This window comes from Lithobates pipiens, unplaced genomic scaffold (assembly GCF_037356315.1).
Source record: "Lithobates pipiens isolate NorthernLeopardFrog02 unplaced genomic scaffold, aLitPip1_a1.2 Scaffold_16, whole genome shotgun sequence".
NCBI lineage: Eukaryota > Metazoa > Chordata > Amphibia > Anura > Ranidae > Lithobates > Lithobates pipiens.
Genome location: NW_027507748.1, coordinates 648,231,858 through 648,255,151, shown reverse-complemented (window position 1 = coordinate 648,255,151; position 23,294 = coordinate 648,231,858). Strand labels below are relative to the sequence as shown.

Here is a 23,294-nt window from a genome sequence, read left to right as displayed (position 1 = left end):
CATGGATTTTGTTGTCGGAATGTCTGATCAATGTCCAATCATGTGTAAGGGGCATAAGACTGCCGCACAATCCAGAAAACAATAGAAAACTAGTTTACAGAGTATATAGCAGACTCGCCAGCGCCTGTGCATCCAGGCAAGAATATCAATCTTACTTTTCAGCCATGTAAGTGCAAGTTTCCAATCTCATTGGACACTGAAAAGTGTATGTATGTATATATATATATATATATATATATATTTTATACTAGTATGGACATAAAATGAAGGTTCATTGCAGTGTATATTTATTATTGGACGTCAGGAGAGCTGTGTTGGCTTAGGGAGTCTTTAGGTATAATTGCCTCCAAGTTCAGTGGATTCTGTCTGTATCCATAGGAAAGCCCTTTGTAAACCAAGCCATTGACTAGTGGTGTATGCATGAATGCTCTACTGCCTACAGCAGCCTTAAGGCTTGTATCTATGTCTGCCTGCCCTGTATTCATGGTTTCATTGAGTTCTGCCTATCCTGAATTGCAGAAATGGCTTCATTAAGCTCTCCTGAATTTGCATTATGTAGGCACCTAAAGTGAATCTTTGCGTTTTCATGCAGGGCAATACCACAGGTTCACTTTGGGCTTCATTCACACTTGGTGATTTGAAATCGCCGGCAGAATTAGTGTGATTCAGCCCATGATTTCAAATTGTGTCACAATGGCTTTAAAATGCGATTGGCTGCCATTCATTCTAAATGGCACCCCAGACGAAATGCAATTTTGCCACGATTGTTGCAAGTCAGAATCACGCTGCAGTCTTGGCAAAATGTGCCTTTAAAAATCACGAGAAGCTTGTCGCCCAATAAGGAGCAGGAACTTCTTTTGGGCAAGAAACGCACATAGGCGTGTACACACTACGAACTACGCAAATTGTGAATGGGGCCTTACTCCTCTGCCACTCCGTTCCAGCACTGAGAACTCTGAATTTGTAGCTTACACGGGGCTACAGACTCATGTAATAGCAGTGATTTGTCCAAAGCTGTCATATGGAGTGAGTCACATGCTCCTCCATACCTAGAAGCAGGGTCGGGGGTGGGAGGGGCGAGTATCCTGGGTGCAATGGTTTACTATAGGGATGGGGGTGCCTTCCTTCTGTTACAAGGCTGACATGAATAGTGATAGTGATTTGGACAAGCAAGTGACTGCTGGGTGTAGGATCCCCTAAGTTTGCACATTATTAACGGGGGGCTTGGCACCTTTGCCCTGGGCCTGGAAGACCTTGTCCTGGCACTGCCTGAAAGTACCAGGTATTTTCTCCAGCTTCCAGCATTGAAAAAGGATGGGGAAGTAAGGGACATGTGAGTATATTCTGGGGATCGGATGGGGATTGGATGGAGGCTGGGGGGGGGGGGGGAGTGATGTTAAAGCAAACACAGTGTTTGTGTGGACAAAATTAAAGAAAAAAGTACTACATATTTAAAATACATGCAAATAATAATGAATGAGTAGCTATAAAATAGATGTAAGGCCGCGTACACACGCGGGGACTGTTCGCCCAACTTTGTCCGCTGAACAGTGTTTCGGCGGACAGTCCGCTCGTGTGTGGGCTTTCAGAGGACAGTTTCAGCGAACAGTCTGCTGAACAAAGTTTTTCGGAAATTCGGAAAAACTGTCCGCTGAAACTTTGTTTCAGGGAACAGTCCCCTCGTGTGTAGGCTTGTTCGTCAAACTAAGTTCCGCGCATGCTCAGAAAGGATTTACACGCCGAAGTTTGCATTGCAGTGTATAGGACGTCGTTTTCTAGTCCCGTCGTACGTGCCGTTCACGTCATCGCGCACGGTTTCAGCAAACTGTTCATTCGTCGTGTGTGGGCAAGTCCGTCCATGCTAATTTTGAGCGGACTGTTTGCTGAAACTGTTTGACGGACAAAGTTGAGCGACCTAACACTTTACTAAATGACATTTAGGGTGGAACGGATTCGTCCAAGCGGATCCACCTGCTTAGATGGGGATCTGTCCGCTGATTCCCGCTAAGCAGGCAGATGACAGGTCCGTGTCCGCTCCACTATGCAGAGTGAACACAGACACAGCCCCGCTCTTCTCAATGGGGCGGTTGGATGGAAATGGACTGCATGTCCGTTTCCATCTGATTGTCATCTGATCCGCCGGACGGATGGCGAATGTACCCTCATACATCTGTTTTTAGCGGATTTTATCAGGATGCCAGGCAGACACATATCTGCTGACATCGGCCACCCCATAAAGAACAATGGGTGGTCCGATCGGGTCCACATGAAAAATGGACAGGCATACCCAGTCGATCTGCTGGTGTGAAAGGGGCCTTATTGCTCACCTCCTCCATCACAACAATGAAAGGCCGAACTCAGAACTACTCAGAGGAGAGAAAGATCAGGTGAGGGTGTTTGATTCAGAGAAAAAGCTCCCTCCTCTGATGGTGAAAGTGAGCAGTAACGGCTAGGCCTCACTTAGCGAAATCATGGGAGTATTCTAGTCAGGCTTCGGGGGTTTATGTAAATGGCCTACACCTATAGTAAGGGCACTATTCAATTTTAGTCAGAGTGTCACAGTTTGTCTTTATCGGCAAACACCCCTTACCTACATAGACAGTTTTTTTTGTAAATGTGAACTAATTCTACCATTTCCTGTCTACATGCATGCTGCATGGTATTTCTCAGAGCAGGTTTCTGAAGCTGAAGGTGACAACTGTGATAAAATAGACATGTGTAGTCTTCGTGGGAACCTCGTGTGACAGGGGGACAACACAAAAGTGCAATTGGGAAATGGCACAGAGCGTTGTCACCTCAAAACAGGAAGCTACTGGACAAGGACTTTAATGGAAAGATCACCCAGTATTATTTTTTATAAAGGCTGCAAATTTTAAAAGATTGAAAAACTCATTTGAAATGACATTATCTATGGGAATGTTTGACCATTCTTCCAGAAGTGCATTTGTAAGATCTGGCACTGATGTGGACAAGAAGGCCTGGCTCACAGTGTTCGCTCTAATTCATCCCAAAGGTGTTCTACCAGGTGCAGGCCAGTCAAGTTCCTCCACCCCAAACTCACTCATCCATGTCTTTGTGGACCTTGCTTTGTGCCCTGGTCCAAATCATTTGGTGGAGGGGGAATATGGTGTGGGGTTGTTTTTCAGGGGTTGGGCTTGGCCTCCTAGTTCCAGTGAAGGGAACTCTTAAGGCATCAGCATACCAAGATATTTTGGACAATTTCATGCCTCCAACTTTGTGGGAACAGTTTGGGGATGGCCCATTATTATTCCAAAATGACTGTGCACCAGTGCACAAAGCAAGGTCCATAAAGACATGGATGAGCGTGTTTGAGGTGGGGGAACTCGACTGACCTGCACAGAGCCCTGACCTCAACCCGATAGAACACCTTTTGGATGAATTTGAGCGCAGACTGCAAGCCAGGCCTTCTTGTCCAACATGAGTGCCCAATCTTACAAATGCGCTTCTGGAAGAATGGTCAAACATTCTCATAGATAATGTCATCTCAAATGAGGTTTTCAATCCTTTAAAATCTGCAGCTTTTATAAAAAATAAAACTGGGCGATCCTTCCATTAAAGTCCTTTTCCAGCAACTTCCTGTTTTGAAGCGACAACGCTCTGGTGCCATCTCCCAATTGCACTATTGTGTTGTCCCCCTGTCACACGAGGTTCCCATGAAGACAAGTGGCTATTTTATCACAGTTGTCACCATAAGAAAACTCCTCTGAGAAATAGCAGGTTTCTGAATAGTGCACAGAGTCCTGACCTCAACCTGATAGAACACCTTTGGGATGAATTAGAACGGAGACTGCGAGCCAGGCCTTCTCATCCAACATTAGTGCCTGACCTCACAAATGCGCTTCTGGAAGAATGGTCAAATATTCCCATAGACACACTCCTAAACCTTGTGGACAGTCTTCCCAGAAGAGTTGAAGCTGTTATAGCTGCAAAGGGTGGACCAACTCAATATTGAACCCTACAGACTAAGACTGGGATGCCATTAAAGTTCATGTGCGTGTAAAGGCAGGCGTCCCAGTACTTTTGGTAATATGGTGTATGTTTCTTTCACAGTACGTTGTTTTCCTGCGACGCGCTCTACTCAGATGCAAATAATGCTTAACAGAGTTCTTTAAATAAACTAATAAGCATTTGCGAAGGAAAGGCTAGAAGACCCTGCTACGTTGCGGAGTGCGCAGAGATATTTTTATTCAAGGCTGCCCTGAGACTATTAAACACTGGCTTTTGTATCTTTAATTAGGCTGGAAAATTTCATACATCTGCGGTTTGGGAACCCCTGTCAGCCTAGTAGATTCAATCATATAGATACTAGTATCCTCAAGCCATCACACAATTGATTTTTTGCAGGATTCTGCTCCGATTTAGCTTCAGGGACAAAAGATATGTTCATTCATTTGTCAGTCAGTTTTGCCATGCTTCATTGGGGAAAAGGCTTCGGACTATTTTACAGAACATTTGCATAATAATATGAATAGTATTATCATCATTATTATTAGTGTTGTTGGTAGTCAAATTGCTGCTTTTATTATTATTAGTAGTTATTATTAGTATATATAGAGGAAGGGAGCATTGTATGAATCAGGAGGTGCGTTTTAACTTACAATTCCGAACGCGTTCCGAGTATAAAGCACTGAACATATGGGATGGATGTTAATTGCCCAGTTTTGTTTGCATACAGAAATTTTGGTGAGCAACTAATTTATTACAAATACAGATGGCACTCATTGGTACATAGAAAAACGAGCTGTTAGCATTATGATATATAAGGAAAGGAAATACAACCAGCCAAAGGCAATGGAAAATTACAATATTGATCAAATGTGACTATTTAATATGGTTTTATTTATTTAAAGCAGAACTCCAGCCAGAACAATAATAAAATAAAAATAACTAGCCGGTTTAGGGATAAAACAAGAAACCAGATTTTGAAGCAACATTCTCCATTAATCCAGAGATTTCCCCCATGGTACTTCTTGATGGCTTGCATTGTTTGACCCACTTCCTCTGAGCTCTGGTTGTCCCTGACCCACCATCCAGACTGTGACTGGACAGTGAAATGAGAAGCAGTACAGTAATGAGCTTATCTCTTAGCCCTTGTACACACGGTCGGAGATTCCGCCGGAATGTTTCCTATCGGACCGTTTTGTCGGATATTCCTACTGTGTGTGGTCTGCATCGGACTGTTTCCGTCTGAGTATCCGACGGACCAAGTTTTCCAACTTGCCCAGTAAAATTTTCCGACAAAATGCTCCTATCGGACATACTCCAATCATGTGTAGCCTACTCCGACGGACAAAGTGCCACGCATGCTCAGATCAAATTCCTAGACCAAAGCTATTGGCTACTAGCCTGAACGTAGTCACGTCGTAACAAAATAACGTCATCACGTTATGTACAATCGGATTTTCCGACAACTTAGTCCGACCGTGTGTATGCAACATCACTTCTGGACCTCTTCCGGAATTACTCCGTCGGAATTACGGATTTGGTTGTCGGAATCTCCGACCGAGTGTTAAACTTAAGCCCCATACACACTATCAGTTTTCTGCTGATTTTTGTCTTGAGATTTATCAAAACCCTGTAGTGCAAGGGCCTGCCCGATTGCATACAAATTGAAACTCCTAAGGTTTTACCTCATATTATATGGTTTTGGTAAATCTGAAGGACAAAATCAGCAGAAAATATGATAGTGCATATGGGGCTTTAGTCACTCTACTCCTATAAGCATGCTATATGTGTAGGCCATCTATGCATCTCCTAAAGCCCATAGTTGCCAGCTGTCCTGATCTGTTCGGGACACACATGGATTTTGAAAACCTGTGCCGACATGACCCAACCTTGTCCCGGGCTCCGTCCCGGAAATCAAGATCTGTCACGAACAGGACATTCCAAGCTCAGATGCCCTCACTCACTATAGTGCTGCTGGGTAAGATCACCAACACAGGACCATGCTGGGCACAGATCCCCCCAGCAGTGATTACTCAGGCAGCTATGGGGACTCAGTCAGGCCGCAAAGAGAGCAGAACCGACCAGTAAGTTTATGTGACAGTGTGGGGTCCTTTATCTGCAGGATGCTGCAGGATGTCAGCTTGTTTGCCAAGAATGTTCAGCCAGTAAGGATCTGCTAGCAATAAAAGGGTTTAAGCAGAGCTGCCACATTTGACACTTTTCAAGGGGGGAGGGGAAGCGGGTACCCCCTCCCACCTTCGGCTGATCTCACTCACGCAAAGTCAGCAGGGAGTTCAGCCCCCCTCCTCCTTCCCCTGCCGCTCGGCTATTCACAAAGTGCAGGTAAGTAGTAGGGAACCACAAAGCACAGGTATGTAGTAGGGAACCACAAAGCACAGCTATGTAGTAGAGAACCACAAAGTGCAGGTAAGTAGTAGGCAACCACAAATTGCAGGTAAGTAGTAGGGAAACGCAAAGCACAGGTAAGTAGTAGGGAAAAGGCTGTGAAGCCAGAAGGCTTTACTACCATTGTCCCTTAGTGGAGATGGCGGCGGCAGCACACGACAGCCGATTGAAATATCGGCTGGGGTGAAGACCCTGCAGGATTTGTGGAAAGGTAAGTGACCTAATATTAAAAGTCAGCAGCTACAGAATTTTTTCTGAAAGAGCCTGTAGTAGGAGTAAAACAGACCTTACGAGCCAATTATATAGTTGCCAAGAATGTGCAGCAAGCAAGGATCTGCTAGCAATAAAAAGGTTAATCATGTCTTTCTAGTCTAAGATCCCTGGTGGCTAGAGACATGGTTAACCCTTTCACCATCAGGTCCATACGTTGTATGGACCTAACAGTGGGGGGGTATCACACACACAATCTGGTGGCTGCAGCCACTAGGATTGTGTGTGAAACTGACAGGCGAGAACATTCGGGCAGCTCCGCTGCCGCATGATAGCTCGCACACACCCCCGGTACCGCCATTGCGCCCCGCCATGCTTACAAGGCTCCGCTTGACCATTGGCGGGCCCAGGATCTCCATGGTGGGTGCTGGCGGGTAGAGGGGCAGGAGAAGAATGGACACATGTCCGCTCTCCTCCCCTTCTTTTTGTGACCCGGAAAGCGGCGTCTCTGACGTCACTTCCGGGTCAAGCTCTCGGTGTCCCCGGCTCGCTTTGCCGGGAAAGGATGTTTTGCAATGCGATCTGCAATGAAAAACATTCAGTGGAGTACAGAGGAGACATTGGAGGTCTTTTAGACCCTGCATATCTCAATAAAGAGAACCTGTCACCTAAAAATCATCACATAGGAGACTGTTTGTCCCCTTTGTGATGTAAAAAAAAAAAGTTCCACCCAAGCATATAAAATCCCCCCCCCACTAAAAAATATTGAGGCCCCCCACCCCCACATGTATACACACATGAATGTAAACGCATTCTTCGGGCGCCTACACGTGAAAACGTTCATTGTGGTACACATGTTACATATTGCCACGCACGCCAGAGTGAGAGCAATGATTCTTGCACCAGACCTCCTCCGTAACACTAAACTGATATAGGGGGACATTGCCTATAAAAAAAAAATAGGGTAATGACGCCATTTCACGGGCCCACAAAAATGTAATGTTTGGCATGTTGGGTATATATTTACTCGGTGCAACCTCATCTTTTATCTTTTACCAAAAATGTTGGTAATTTATTGCGTTTGTCTGCCCTAAAATTCATGTTATGCCCTGTAAACACGGTCGGAAATTCTGACAGATTATATTGTCGGAAAATCCGATGTGTGTGGGCTCTATCGGACTTTTTCCATCGGAAAAAATTCGAGAGCAGGATCTCAAATTTTCCGACAACAAAATCCAATGTGACTTTTTCCGACCGTTTGTAGAGAATTCTGATCGGACAAAGTGCCACACATGCTCAGATCAAATTACGAGACCAAAGCTATTGACTAGTAGCCTCAACGTAGTCCCGTCGTAACGAATGAACGGCACCGAGTTCCGAACGATCAGATTTTCCGACAACTTTGTCCGACCGCATGTATGCAACACCAGTTTAGGACAAAATCCATCTGACGGATTTGGTGATCAGAATGTCCGACTGTGTGTACGGGGGCTTAGTGCGTTCTATAATGAAATTTTGCGTTTCCTAGACCTTTGCGGTAATATCTCGAGGCATAAAAAATTGCAACTACCACTATTTTATTCTTTCTTTCAGAAAATATATAGTATTTGTGGGCTTTGTGTAATCTTCAGGCCTAAAATTATTTAAAAAAAAAATATATATATATATATATATATGCATAAATGGCCCTTTTATTGCGGAGCACATGAGTAACCTTCTTGTAGAACCACGCCCATATGAATTGAATGCCCCACCCCCAATTAAGGTACATGCCCCGCCTACAGGGGCTTTCTGGACACAGAAAAAAGGTGTCCCTAAAAAGCTTTTTGAATTGTTGGCAACTATTGAAGCCTGTCTGAAAAACTCCCAGAGATGGCATCATGCCTTCCGGCCTTGTTGCAAGCACCCTCCAAGCTGTTTTTGCTCACCCCCCCCCCCCCCATCATCAGCTCTCAAACCATAGCACATGTGTGGTATACTATCTCCTCCATTGCAGCATCCCTGAGCTTAGAGCTACTGAGGAATGGGAGAAGCATGTGCAAAGGGCTTTGAATCGCCTGGGAATGACATCCAAGCAACAAGGTAGGATGGGATGATGTCATCTCCTGGAGTTTTTCATTCAGCCTTCGGAGGTAGATAAAAGGCCTACACCTATGGCAAGGGATTTATTTAACTTTGGTCAACACTGCACAGTTTTTATATCTATGGGCTAAGTAGGCTTTTTTTTAATTTTTTTTGGTAAAAGTGAATTAACCCTTTAACCACTAGAGATCCGCGCTATAGCCGAATGACGGCTACAGCGCGGACCTGCTTTGCCGGGACTACGTATATTGACGTCGTCCCGTGCATGAGCAGCCTGCGCGCCCCCTGAGGGGCGCGCGCGGCGCACTCTGTGATCAGCGAGTCTATGAGACTCGCCTGATCACAGATCGGAGCAAGGGGTCGATCCCGACCCCTTACCACGTGATCAGCTGTCAGCCAATGACAGCTGATTATGTGACACAACAGAGCCGATCACCGGCGGCCATGAGAGGGACTTCAGTCCCGATCACGGCCAGCTCATCAGTGCCCACTTGCCCCCTGCCAGTGCCATCTAAACATTAAAAAAGTGCCCCCCATCAGTGCCACCCATCAGTACCCACAGTGCCACCTATCAGTGCCCACAGTGCCACCTATTAGTGCCCACAATCTGCCTCAACAACAGTGCTGCACCCCAGTGCCACATATCCGTGCCCATCAGTGTCATCTACCAGTGCCCATCAGTGCCCAGCAGTGCCACCTATCAGAGCCAGCTATCAGTACCCATCAGTCCCATCTATCAGTGGTACCTATCAGTGCCCCTTAGTGCCACCCATCCGTGCCATCTTATCTGTGCCCATCAGTGCCGCCTTATCTGTGCCTATCAGTGCCACCTTATCTGTGCCTATCAGTGCCCAACAGTGCAGCCTATCAGTGCCCACCAGTGCAGCCTATCAGTGCCCACCAGTGCAGCCTAGCAGTGCCCACCAGTGCCGCCTCATCAGCGCATTTCAATGACGGAGAAAAATGACCTGTTTGCAAAATTTTATAACAAACTATGAAACATGATTTTTTATTTTTTTTATTTAGCATTTTTTTTGTTTGTTTAGCAAAAAATAAAACTCCCAGCTGTAATTAAATACCACCAAAAGAAAGCTCTATTTGTGGGAAAAAAATGATAAAAATTTCATTTGGGTACAGTGTTGTATGGCCGCACAATTGTCATTCAAAGTGCATCAGCGCTGAAAGCTGAAAATTGGTCTGGGCAGGAGGGGGGTTTAAGTGCCCAGTAAGCAAGTGGTTAAGGCTCTAGGGGCTGTCCTGTTGTAGAGAGTCCTGCTGTGTGCTCCAACAGGAATAGCCATAGCAGAAGAAGGGGGAGGGGGGCTTCTTGTGTGCTATAAGAAGACAGCATACTGAGTCACCTTGCACCCGTCCTTCCCTTGTATTCAGCACTGTGCTATTACTGAGAAGACAATGTAAACAGTCATGACGCTCTCATGATGCTACCTGCTGTGGTAAAAGTACAGCTCCCCTCGTAATTTGCTGTCCGTTGTCACACACATAGTACAGTCACAGCCTCAGGAGCTGCTAAGCTATAAGTTCATTCGTAATTGAACTTGCATGCCCTCCCCCCTTTCCTGGCCATACATTGGTGGGCACCTACCTGCCTAAGCAGCCAGGAACATAAAGCCAGTCAAAGATTATTGAGAACTCTCAACTACCTTAGGTGGTCTATTGCCTAAAAGCTCTCAGTTCTCATTACTTAGGGTGCCCACAACCATCCTGTGGCTATGCGACATCATTGCACAATCTGACCTCCCTCAGGCATCGCTCTTGGCTGCCCGCCCTCTGGGTTTGGACAGTTTCCATGTATGTTTCTATTAGGAGATGAGCAGCTCTGGCAGATGCCGCCGGGGCCACTTTTCACAATAGTATCCAATGGCTTTTTATTCTGTGCAGTCAATCATTTCTCCCAAATGCCAATGTATGGCTGTCATCCAGAGGCTCCATAGACATGAGATTGTTGTCCAGTCTGGCTGAAAATGCCATAAACAGGTGACTGTTATCTCATATCGTTAAGTAGCTTAAAATGACACTAAACTCTGGTTAAAAAAAAATAAAAAATTCAAGTATTTTTAAAGGATGAGTTCCAATATATCATTACATACCATTAATGTACTTTCCATTTATTCCACACTCACAACACTATGTGTTCAAGTCTGTCCAGGAAGTAAGGCAGAAGTAATGCAGAAGTGTTTTTAAACAGCTATGAAGGCAATGAGGTAAGCGTGTGTAGAATAGATGAAAAACTGTTAGATTTTTGCAAAATAAGTACATTAATGCTATATTGGTACATAGGGGGGCTGGAATTTAGAAGAAAAAAAATAGGTGAACAAAGGTGCTATAACTCAAAAAAGTCTTGCTCTCAGCTGCCACCAAATCTTCAAATTACATTTTGTTTTGCTGCTGTGATTTCCTGTTAGAGGGTGGCTACATTCGTTCTCCATGATCCCACTGTATGTTGGAATGTAGCCACCCTCTCTCCCCCCCCCCCAGTAGTGTCCTGTGCCCCCCCTAAAACAGTGTTGTCTGATCTCTTTCACATTGAGCCCCCCCATAGTGCCCTACGTTCCCCTACCAACAGTGTACTCCCCCCCTTACATACACACAGTGCTGTGTAGGTAGCACTTACCAGCCAGTGTGTGTTCATCAGAGCAGAGAACAGGAGACATAGTGCTGGGTGAAAGGCAGGAGCGGGAGCTGCCGAAATTCATAATAGCAAGCTGGTGATTGGTTGCTTGGACCTCCTAGCAACCAATCACTAAGCAGCTCCCACCCTCCATCTAGCTCCCGCCTCCTGGTCTCCGCTCTGCAGTTAACAGGAGAGTGGTGGAGGTTGGGGAGGGGTAGAGCCTTGGTCACTATACACCTGTCACCCCCCCCCCCCCCCGGTCAGTCGGTCGTTTGAGATCGACGGCTTGCCAACCCCCAGTTTAGTGTCACTGTCAAAGCAACAATGGTAATTTTAACCACTTGCCGACCGCCCTATAGCATATTTACTGCTACATGGCGGCTGTTCTGTGCAGAACCACGTATATACATGGCACGCCGCTGATTAGTCACACCCCTTTGTAAAAGCACCTTACAGTGCACACATAAACACTGGTTAGCAATCAGCTGCTTTGCAGGGAATAAAAAAAAAAAGCAAGATCGCTTGTAAGTGTTCGGAGCTCCTTTTCCTGAATGACGGAGCCAATCCGTGAGTGTCGGCGATCAATCACTGATGGGTTTGTGCTGTAACAAATCACAGTACAGCTGGAGTAGTAGGCGTGGGCTCGAGCCCCTACCTGGGAGGGCTGATCCCATATCAAACACGAGATCCAGCCCAGAGCGGCTGTCCTGCCACAGTATATCTGCGTGGGATGGTCAGCAAATGGTTAAAGTACCATTGAGATCCAGTTTGTAAATGTTGACCACAAATTCTAATGGGAGGGCTCATTGCTACTTTAAACAAGCTGCTAGCAGGCTTCAGCACATCTTGAAGCTTGTTAAAAGCTTGCTGAAGCCTGATAGCAGCTTGTTTAAAGTGGCAATCAGCACTCCCATTAGGATATGTGTTCATCATTTACAAACTGAAGCTGAGTGGTACTTTAACCACCTCCCACCCGGCCACTGCACATAAACGGCCGGATGGGCACTTCCTGCTTCTGAGTGTATGTTCAGGAACCTCAGAAGGAGAGTGATCGTGTGCGTGCCCACGCAGTGGCACGATTCCGATGCGCTCGTGTCACCCGGGCACGGCGCATCTCCAATCGGCAAGAGGGCTCTGTGATTGGCCCTCAGGTAAGAAAAAGGAGGGAGCTGCAGCACAGAATGTTTTTCACCTTAATGCAAAGAATGCAATAAGATGATAAACCCCGAGGTTTTAGAGCCACGCTGATGTATGGGCGGCTTTACTTTCAATAACTTCAGTACTTTCAGTATTATTAGAAAGTAGCAGTTTCAGCAGACACAGTTCAGCACCATGGACAGCTACTTTGCTCCATTTGATGTTAAAGTAGTTCTAAAGTCTCAAGGTTTTTTACCTTAAAGTGGAACATCTGTCATTTTTTTTTCATCTTTCCATCTATTAAATCTTCCCTCGTTCTCCTTATTCTTACCTGAGCCTGATCCGATCCAGTGATGTGCGTGAGAGCAGCCACTCTCGCCACTATCTCCCTCCTCTTTGGGCAGATCGGTAGCAGCGGCAGCAATTGACTCCCACTGCTGTCAATTAAATGCTGTGACGTGGGAGCGAGGGGGGCGGGGCCGAGTCGCCCGCTCTGTGTCGATGCAGACAGGGCAGCTTGGAAGCGAGAACGCACACGTGAAGTGTCTTTCCCTGGGAAAAAATGTCTTCCCAATCCCCCTAGAGGCAATCAGATAGTTCCTGGATCAACTTTACCTATAAATGTTAGTACCCAGTTATATGTACATTTAGGAAATAATCCAGGCCTTTCTTAAAGCAATCCACTGAGCTGGCCATAACCACCTCTGGAGGGAGTCTATTCCACATTTTCACAGCTCTTACTGTGAAGAAACCTTTCCGTATTTGGAGATGAAATCTCTTCCTCTAGGCGAAAAGAGTGCCCCCTTGTCCTTAGTGTTGACCGTATAACAGTAAGTTTGTTATTTTATATTAACATAAGTATAACATGTCTGTTATTTTAGTTAAAAAAAACAAAACAAAGGCTTAAGTGCCCGTTCACACTACCGCGACTTGTCAGGCGACTTAGCCGCCTGACAAGTCGCGCTCCGTTCTGTACTATGGAACCGTTCTAATAGGAGCGACTCAAGTCGCTCCGACTTAGAAAAAGGTTCCTGTACTATTTTCGGGGCGACTTCAGGCGACTTGCATTGACTTCTATACAGAAGTCATTTTGCAAGTCGCCGCTGAAGTCGTGTGCAGGTCGCGTCTGTGAGTCGCGCTGCAAGTCGCGTTGCCCCTGTGTGAACGGGCACTAAAGGGTAACTCCACTTTTGTAGGAAAAAAAAAACAATAATAAAAAAAAATAATACAGCGTATACAATTGGGACACAAGTCATATTGTAATGGAATGTTATTAAAAACTACCTTTCCTTTTCAAATCTGCAGCTCTGTAATTTTCTGTGAAATGCAATGCAATATGGCTAACTGGAGGTGTTCTGTACACATAATTATACAGAACGCCCCCCCGAGAAACATAATTTCCTGCTTGTGTGATTGGCTCACTGATTTTCCCAGAAGTCTGCACTAAGATACAGGTCAGATTTCAGGCATCTCCTGCAACAAAAATTTCATTTTTGATAAGATACACCCAATAGGAAGTCACATCTATAGGGCTCTGCAACTTTCCTCATTAGAGCCCTGCAGGTGCAGCAACTGATTGATAATTATGAAACCACTCCCATTAGATTCACTGTACATATGGACACAAACAAACACACAGGGATTTCTTCAGAATAACAAAAGGAATTTACAACAAAGTTTCTTATAATTCTTGTAATGTACATAGATCACCCAGAGGTTAATGTTTTTTGTTTTGTTTTTTCTCAATAAAAGTGGGGTTATTCTTTAATATCACTTTAATGTTCAGTTCTGTGAATGGTAGAATAGGAATTTAGCATAAAAAAGGAGAAATTCTCCAGCACTCTTGTATTTCTTGTGTTTATATATTGATATTTACAGTATATCAGTGTCTGCAGCAAAAGGAGCTGACAATTTAGTGCCCCTAACGCTCACACATATATTACAGGGTTAGGGAGCTCTGAACCTGGGCTTTTTCTCCGTAGTCACGTGACTCAAGTTTTTTGCTCATCCAACTAGCGTGTCTGAGCTGTCAGCATTGGGTCACTGCTGGTGAAGCTGTTGCTGACTTCAGAGGAATATGCACTGAATTAATAGGGTAGTACCATAGCATTAGGAGCCTGGAGGTCGCGTTGGCACGCGGCGACAGTAAGCTTAAAGCAGAGCTCCGGTCAGGTTTAACAAATTAAAAAGTCAGCAACTACAAATTCTGTATCTGCTGAGTTTTAATATACACTTACCAGTCCAGGGATCCAGCGCTGTCATCACCCAGGCTGGTCCTTCGCCAGTCTAAGCCCTTGTAAACACGGTCAGACATTCCGACAACAAAATCCGTCGGATTTTGTCCGACGGATTTTGTCCGAAACTGGTGTTGCATATACACGGTCAGACAAAGTTGTCGGAAAATCCGATCGTTCGTAACATGATGACGTTATTTCGCTACGACGGGACTACGTTCAGGCTAGTAGCCATTAGCTTTGGTCTAGGAATTTGATCTGAGCATGCGTGGCACTTTGTCCGATCGGAATTCTCTACAAACGATCAGACAAAGTCCAATCAGATCATGTTGTCGGAATATTTTTATATCCAGCTCTCAAACTTTGTTGGGCGGACATTCCGATGGAAAAAGTCAGATGAAGCCCACACACTGTCGGATTATCCGACAACGCGGTGCGATCGGACATTTTCCGTCGGAATGTCCGACCGTGTGTACAAGGGCTAAGGGTCCCCGGCACCAACATCTTGCTGGGGGGATATTTTACAGATGACTTCCCACTGCACATGTGCAAGACGTCCCTGTGCTTTCTGAATGGATCTGAAAATGCCACTCTCCTGGCTGTCATAGTGATCCAGCGACCTAAAATACTTTTTGAAGCGCTTGTCTGAGACAAGTATGCCAATCTGGCAAGTCAGAGTAAAGCAGGGCTTGACAAATTTGCTTTGAATCTAGGAGCAAGCTAAAAAAGTTAGGAGCCAGTTTTTTTTTTTTAACTAGCAAAGCATGCAGGTAGAACATATAACGTGTTCCCGAAGGTGAACGGATCCTTTAACCCTTTCACAGCGTTTCTTGCACACATGTTTAAAAAAATCATTTTAGGCCTGAAGATTGCATAAAACCTCCAAAACATTATATATTTTCTGAAAGGAGACCCCTAGAGAAAAAAATAGTGGTAGTTCCAATTTTTTTACCGCAAAGGTTTTCAGTAAAAAAACACATTGATGTTAATTTTTAAAGCGGGAGTCCGCCGGGAGTTCCGCCGCTTTTTTTTTTTAAAAGCCAGCAGCTACAAATACTGCAGCTGCTGACTTTTAAAATAAGGACACTTACCCGCCCAGCGCGCCCGCGATGTCGGCACCCGAAGCCGATCTCTCGATCGTCTCTCGGGTGCTGCCGCCGCCATCTTGGGTATGGGAATCAGGAAGTGGAGCCTTTCGGCTTCATTTCCCGGTTCCCTACTGCGCATGCGCGAGTCGCGCTGCGCAATAAGGATGGTCCCGCTGCCTCTGGGATCCGTGTGTTTCCCAGCAGGCAGCGGGGGACTTTCGGGAAAGGGGCGTAATCTACGCCCCTTTCCGCAGATAGCTATGCCGGAAGTGGGTGCAGATACCTGTACTGTACAGTTACCTGCACCCCCCTCCCCCCTGAAAGGTGCCAATTGTGGCGCGGGAGGGGGGGAGGATTCCAGTGAGCGGAATGTCCACTTTAGGGTGGACCTCCGCTTTAAGGGAGCACAAAAATGCAACAAATTACCCATTTTTTGGTAAACTATAAAAGCTGAGTAAATACATACCCAACATGACATTTTATTAAATTTGTGTGCACCAGGGAAATGGCGACATGCTTCAGTACCCTATATTTTCCATAAGTGACACTTAAACCACTTAAATATTGCTTACCTCATGTATACTGCGGCAAGGCAGCTCTATTGTACCTGTATGTCATTTCATGCAATAAATACTGTGGGGTACGCACAAATTGGACAGGGGGGAAGCCAATCAGTAGGTTTGGTAGACCCGATGTCCGCCGGCCACCCACGATCGTTCCTCAGAGAGGCAGAACGGTGATATGCCTATTTAAACAAGGCAGATCGCCGTTCTGTCAAGGGAGGACACAGAAATCTTATGTTCCTGCTAAGCAGGAACACGGATCTCTGTGTTCCCCCAGTCAGTTCATCCCCCACACAGTTAGCAAGCACCTCCTAGGGACACACTTAACACTTTGATGGACCTGTATGTTAACCCCTTCCCTACCAGTGTCATTAGTACAGTAACAGTGCATATTTTTAGCACTGATCACTGTAATAATGTCTCTGGTTCCCCTTTTTTTTGTTTATAGCAAAAAATTTAAAACCGCAGAGGTGATCAAATGCCACCAAAATATTTGATCACCTCTATTTGTGGGAAAAAAGAACATACATTTTATTTGGGTACAGCGTCACATGACCACGCAGTTGTCAGTTAAAATAACGCAGTGTCGTATTGCAAAAAATGGCCTGGTCATTAAGGGGGTAAAACCTTCATGGGGCTGAAGTAGTTAAAAGCCGCCTATAGGTCATGAATTTAGCATTATGAAGGAGGTCTGGTGCTAGAATTGTTGCACTCATTCCAGCGTGTGCAGCGATATGTAACGTGTATCACAATCAATATTTTCAGATGTAGGCATCCCGGCGCATGCGTTTACGTTTGGACGTGCGTTAATGTAGAGGCGGGGGGTGCTGACATCTTCTCGTCGGCTTCTTACAGGTGCTGGTTTTCAACTATCTTGATTGGCCAGCGCAGAAGGATGCCACTCCCACGCAGGGGAACAATCATCCTGACACATATGCACTGTGCGAGCTGAGCTGCGCATGAGTGGCTGAGCTGCGCATGCGTGGCTCACTGTACATTCTACAGAAGACTGTGAGCAGGATAGGTAGGTTTATTTTATTGAAGAAGAGGTATTTCATGTAAGTGCCTGCCTGCTTACAGTTTTTTCATATTAGAATTTAGTTCCACTTTAACGCAATGCACGCTGCCATGTAAAAACGTGGCGTGTTAACACATCACAGCAGCGCGAATGAGCCGTTCATTAAGGTGAACATTTGAATGGAGACTTGGCCATTCTGATTTTTTTCTTTTTCTTTTTTAATGTAACTTTCTAATGACCTGAGAATTAAATTAACAGCACAGCTGGAACGAGCAAATTTCAAGTAGTTAGCAATACTTCCTGATGGGATGGAAATCTCAGCTGCAAGAATTAGGGAGCAGAACAACTTACGAGCAGGAAATCAGAAGCAGGACAATTGACATGTAATGAGGAGAGTTTGAGAGAAGACCTTCCTGTTCTTTGGACCCAAATTAATCCTATTCAGAAACCGACGTCATGAAGACAAGACAGTGCCAGTGACTCACAGTACAGTATGTACCGCATTACTGTCAATTACTGGCTTTGTCTCCAGACAGGTGAACTTCCACAACCAGACGTCCCTGTAATTGTTATTCCAAAATATTGTACTTGTGCCACATGGAGCTTTACTTTTGAAAGTCTTGAAGAGGCCCTGTCATTGCCTACCCATGAATCCAATCCCTGGCTGAGCTGCTATGACTATGCATGTTGCTGTTTCTCTGTGAAAAGTCTGAATGCTTACTGAATTCACCTTTGTTTTCATTTTACTTTAAGTGACACGAGACAATATCCTTATTCTCCAAAAATAATCCCTACACATCCACTACTTCACTTATGTCAAGCACAAGGGCTGAATCCGACCCACCAGGCCTTGTCAGGAGGCCCTTGCACCAAGTTTTGTTGCCAGAATATGGTGGAAATCCATTCCACCACCTCCCGACTCTCACCCTCCGCTCCCCCTCCCTGCTGTCTTTACAAGGGAAAGATTTTCTCTCAGTGGCTACTGGATCTAACAGATACCTGAATGCATTCATGGTGTGGACAGATCTCCAGAATCTGAGAGAGAGAGTGATCTCCCTGCAAGACGAGGCAGAGCCACCTGCACAGGGAGGTACTAGAGCTGAATACATGGTAGCAGAACCGGCTACACTTTGAGGTACCAGAGCTGAATACATGGTAGCAGAGCCACCTACACTGGGAGGTATTAGAGCTGAATACATGGTAGCAGAGCCACCTAAGCAAGGAAGTACTAGAGCTGAATACATGGTATCAAAGCTGCCTACACTGGGAGGTACTAGAGCTGAATACATGGTAGCAGAGCCACCTACACTGGGAGGTACTAAACCTGAATACATGGTAAAAGAGCCATCTACGCAGGGAGGTACTAGAGCTGAATACATGGTAGCAGAGCCACCTATGCAGGGAGGTACTAGAGCTGAATACATGGTAGCAGAGCCGCCTACACTGGGAGGTTCTAGAGCTGAATATATGGTAACAGAGCCGCCTACACTGGGAGGAACTAGAGCTGAATACATGATAGCAGAGCTGCCTACACTGGGAGGAACTAGAGCTGAATACATGGTAGCAGAGCCGCCTACACTGGGAGGTACTAAAGCCTAGGCCAGGTAGGGGAGAGTAGAGATGCAAGGAAGCTTTGAGGGGGGGTTGGTGTTGCACAGTGTGCATAGTGCACACCTAAACTCTGCACTCTGTACACAGCACACCCCTGAACTCTGCACTCTGTATGTAACATACCCCTAAACACTGCATTCTGTACGTAGCGCACCTCAAAACTCTGTACTCTGTACATAGCGCACCCCTGAACTTTGCACTCTGTGCATAGGGCACCCTTGGAACTTCACTCTGCACATAGCACACTCTGAACTGTGCACTCTATAGGTAACTCACTCCTGAACTCTGCACTCTGTACGTAGCGCACCCCAAAAATCTGTACTCTGTACATAGCGCACCCTTGAACTTTGCAATCTGTGCATAGGGCACCCCTGGAACTACACTCTGCACATAGCACACTCTCAATAGGTAACTCACTCCTGAACTCTGCACTCTGTATGTAGCGCACTTTTGAACTCTACACTCTGTGCCTAGCGTGCTCCTGAACTCTGCGCTCTGTACCTAGCATACTCCTGAACTATGCTCTCTGTACATAGCATACTTCTGAATTCTGTACGTAATGAACTCCTAAACCCTGTACTCTGTACGTAACACACTCCTGAACTTTGCACAGTGTATGTAATGCATTCCCACATACAACCAGCCCTTTGAAGGCAACCATCGTGCGTGTGCGGCCTGCAATGAAATTGTGCTATGCAAACACTGTGTAGCTTTGAACACATGGAGTTTAATTGAAATGCCATACCTGTAGGCCCGTCACAGCTTATCTACAGCCTGGCTGAGAAATGACTAATGGGAGAGATGTGTCCTCCTGTCTGTGATCTTGGATGTTCCATACGTTGGGCAGGCTCCCAGTATTTGTAGAATGAACTCTCTCCCTCTTTCACGTCTTGCACGTGCACAGTGCACTTCCCCTATCACAGCAGTACTGAGCTCAGCTGCTGTGGCTGCAAATAGGGGAAAGTGCAATGCATGTGCACAGGTTTTGAAAAGGAAAGGGAGCTGGGAGTAGGCCCAGTATACAGAAAGCCTAGATCACAGGCAGGCAAGGTGGATTGGATTTAAATCAAGTCGATTTAAATCACGATTGAAATCATGATTTAAATCACTAGTAACATAGCTTGATTTAAATCATAATAATGTGTGTACTGTGTGATCATTTTACTAAGCAATGTGCCTCTTTTTACTCTCTGCTTTGCAGGGAGAAAACAAACGGCACATTGCTGCTTTCAGTAGAGAGCCCTGTGTTGTCTACCAACACAGGGCTCTTTTCTGTCATTCACTCAGCCAGTCAGTGGCTCACAGCCATAAATCATTGACCGGGACCCGGTGATCGGCTTGTGCTGCAGCGAATGACAGCACAGTCTTCCAATCCTGGAAGAAAACCGTGACATACAGGTACGTGATTGTGCCTGTACAAGTACAGTAAATGTAGGTTAAATCATTTTTAAATGTAACACAAGTGCCTTACTGATGCGTTCTTGCTGCGTTTTCAGTACATTTCAACAAGGAGGTGCGTTTTTACTGCGTTTTTTTTAAAAGACCAAAAATGCATCAAGTAAGATTTTTAACACCACAACAGAAGCGCAACAGACCAGTGTGATGGCATTCATAGAATTTAAAGGGATTGATTTTTCTTGTGCTAAAGGTGCCAATAATGGCCGACAATACATTCATATTCATTTAAATTCATAATATGAATTAACAAGTCAAATATAATACAATTGTATATAAAAAATATATATATAGAGAATAGGAAAGACACATATCGGGAGAGGTATTGGTGATGCACAACCCAAGTAGTACAATAATGGGCAGGCTCCGACAAAAGTTTTTTTTTAGCAGCAAGGTGAATGATTCAATGAGATGGCGTGTATAGAAAAGGTATTTTATTATATTATACAAAAAATAATACCATGGTAATTAAAAGGGTTTAAGGGATTCCTATATAGGAGGCTTCTCTTTCCGAATGCATTTTGTATTAGGTAAATATATGACACATTTGTATTCCATATATATATACATATATATATTGGTTTATGAATTACTTGTTAAAATTTGACATGTAAACATGTAATATTTTTTACAGCAAACAAATCCCCTGAAGAAGACCCCAGGTACATGGGTCGAAACTCGTCAGCTTTCATAGAATTGACATTTCGATGTGTAATGTTATGTATAACGCCTTGTTCACAATTTGTGTATTTGGAATAGTTTTTATTCTCCTACCAGAGCTCATATTTTAATTACCATTGTATTATTTTTTGTATAATATAATAAAATCCCTTTTCTACACACGCCATCTCATTGAATCATTTACCTTGCTGCTAAAAAAAGACCTTTGGAGGAGCCTTCCCATTTTTTAAAAATATATATATTTTTTTAAAAACTGTCATTGTCGGTTTTAGCCAAGTGCATCCTGAATTTTTGGTTCCGGTTTCTGCATGAAAATTTCCATTCAGCGCACCTGTAGTAGTAACCCCATATTAGCAATAAGTATTTCCCTTACCAGGCTTAGAAAAGACCAATTCTGATTGGTTAGTATGCGCTATGCTTCCAGTCACCATGAACTCTGCAAGCTTTCATTCTATCTTTATCACAGGAAGAATGATTTTACGGAGATTATGTTAGGATCATGTTATGTGGCCAGTGTAGAATAAAAGGTATTTAGTGGAGATCTGTTTTTTTTTAAATATAAACTAAATAAGCGACTGACCTACTTTCACATACAAAACATGAAAACAATTATCATAGGTAGGAGAGAGAAAAGAAAATCTCATTATAAGTTCGGATCATTTGTGCAAACCGTATCTGGCAGGATGGAGGAATTACCATAGAAACATCAGACATTATTTGCTGATGTTACTATGGAAATGTATTCCTCCTGCCAGAGCCATGGAGTGAAGGACAGCATACTGTGTGATCACAGATGTCTGAAGGCATTTAATCATTGTGCCTTCATCCTAAAGATCATATGATCTCTGATTGTATACAGTGCCTTGAAAAAGTATTCATACCCTTTGACATTTTCCACATTCTGTCATGTTACAACCAAAAACATAAATGTATTTTATTGGGATTTTATGTGATAGGCCAACACAAAGTGGCACATAATTGTGAAGTAGGAGGAAATTGATAAATGGTTTTCAATATTTTTTACAAATAAATATATGAAATGCGTGGCGTGCATTTACTCTGATGCCCCTAACTAAAATCTAGTGGAACCAATTGCCTTCAGAAGTCACCTAATGAAGTCCACCTGTGTTTAATGTAATCTAAGTATAAATACAGCTGTTCTGTGAAGCCCTCAATAGTTTGTTAGAGAACAACCAGCATCATCAAGGCCAAGGAACACACCAGACAGGTCAGGGATAAAGTTGTGGAGAAGTTTAAAGTAGGGTTAGGTTATAAAATATTATCTCGAGCTTTGAACATCTCACTGAGCACTGTTCAATCCATCATCCGAAAATAGAAAGAGTATAGCACAACCTACAAACCTACCAAGACATGGCTGTCCACCTAAACTGACAGTCAGGGCAAGGAGAGCATTAATCAGGGAAGCAGAAACTCTGGAGGAGCTGCAGAGATCCACAACTCAGGTGGGAGAATCTGTCCACAGGGCAACTATTAGTTGTATACTCCACAAATCTGGCCTTTGTGGAAGAGTGCCAAAAAGTTGTTGGCATTGTTGCAAGAAAGCCATAAGAAGTCCAGTTTGCAGTTTGCGAGAAGCCATGTGGGGGACACAGCAAACATGTGGAAGCAGGTGCTCTGGTCAGATGAAACCAAAATTGAACTTTTTGGCCTAAAAGCAAAACGCTATATGTGGCGGAAAACTAACACTGCACATCACTCTGAACACACCATCCCCATCGTGAAACATGGTGGTGGCATCATCATGTTGTGGGGAGGCTTTTCTTAAGCAGTAACAGGGAAGCTGGTCAGAGTTGATGGGAAGATAGATAGAGCCAAATACAGGGCAATCTGGGGCAGAGGTTCACCTTCCAGCAGAAGAACAACCCTAAACATACAGCCAGATCTACAATGGAATAGTTTAGGTCAAAGCATATTCACATGTTAGACTGGCCCAGTCAAAGCCTTGACCTAAATCCAATTGAGAATCTGTGGCAAGACTTGAAAATTGCTGCTCACATTACTATTTATAACAACAGCAGCTAAACAATCCATAGCGGAATCATGGAAAACTAACTCTCTTTGCATACAAACTGTCAAACATGCACAGACTGAAGCGATTTATCTATACAAAATCCTCAAATTAGAATCCATATGGAAACCATGGATAGATCATTATCTTCCACCAGGTTTAAATAAATCATTGATATAGAC

The 23,294-nt window shown here is 44.5% G+C and overlaps 1 protein-coding gene across 11 annotated transcripts in view; it reads left to right on the top strand.

Annotated features, from left to right (window-relative positions):
* The window catches only part of GRIA4 (glutamate ionotropic receptor AMPA type subunit 4), a 478,284-nt gene that overhangs the window by 45,052 nt on the left and 409,938 nt on the right, over positions 1-23,294 (top strand). The gene's annotated exons all lie outside the window — the stretch shown is intronic.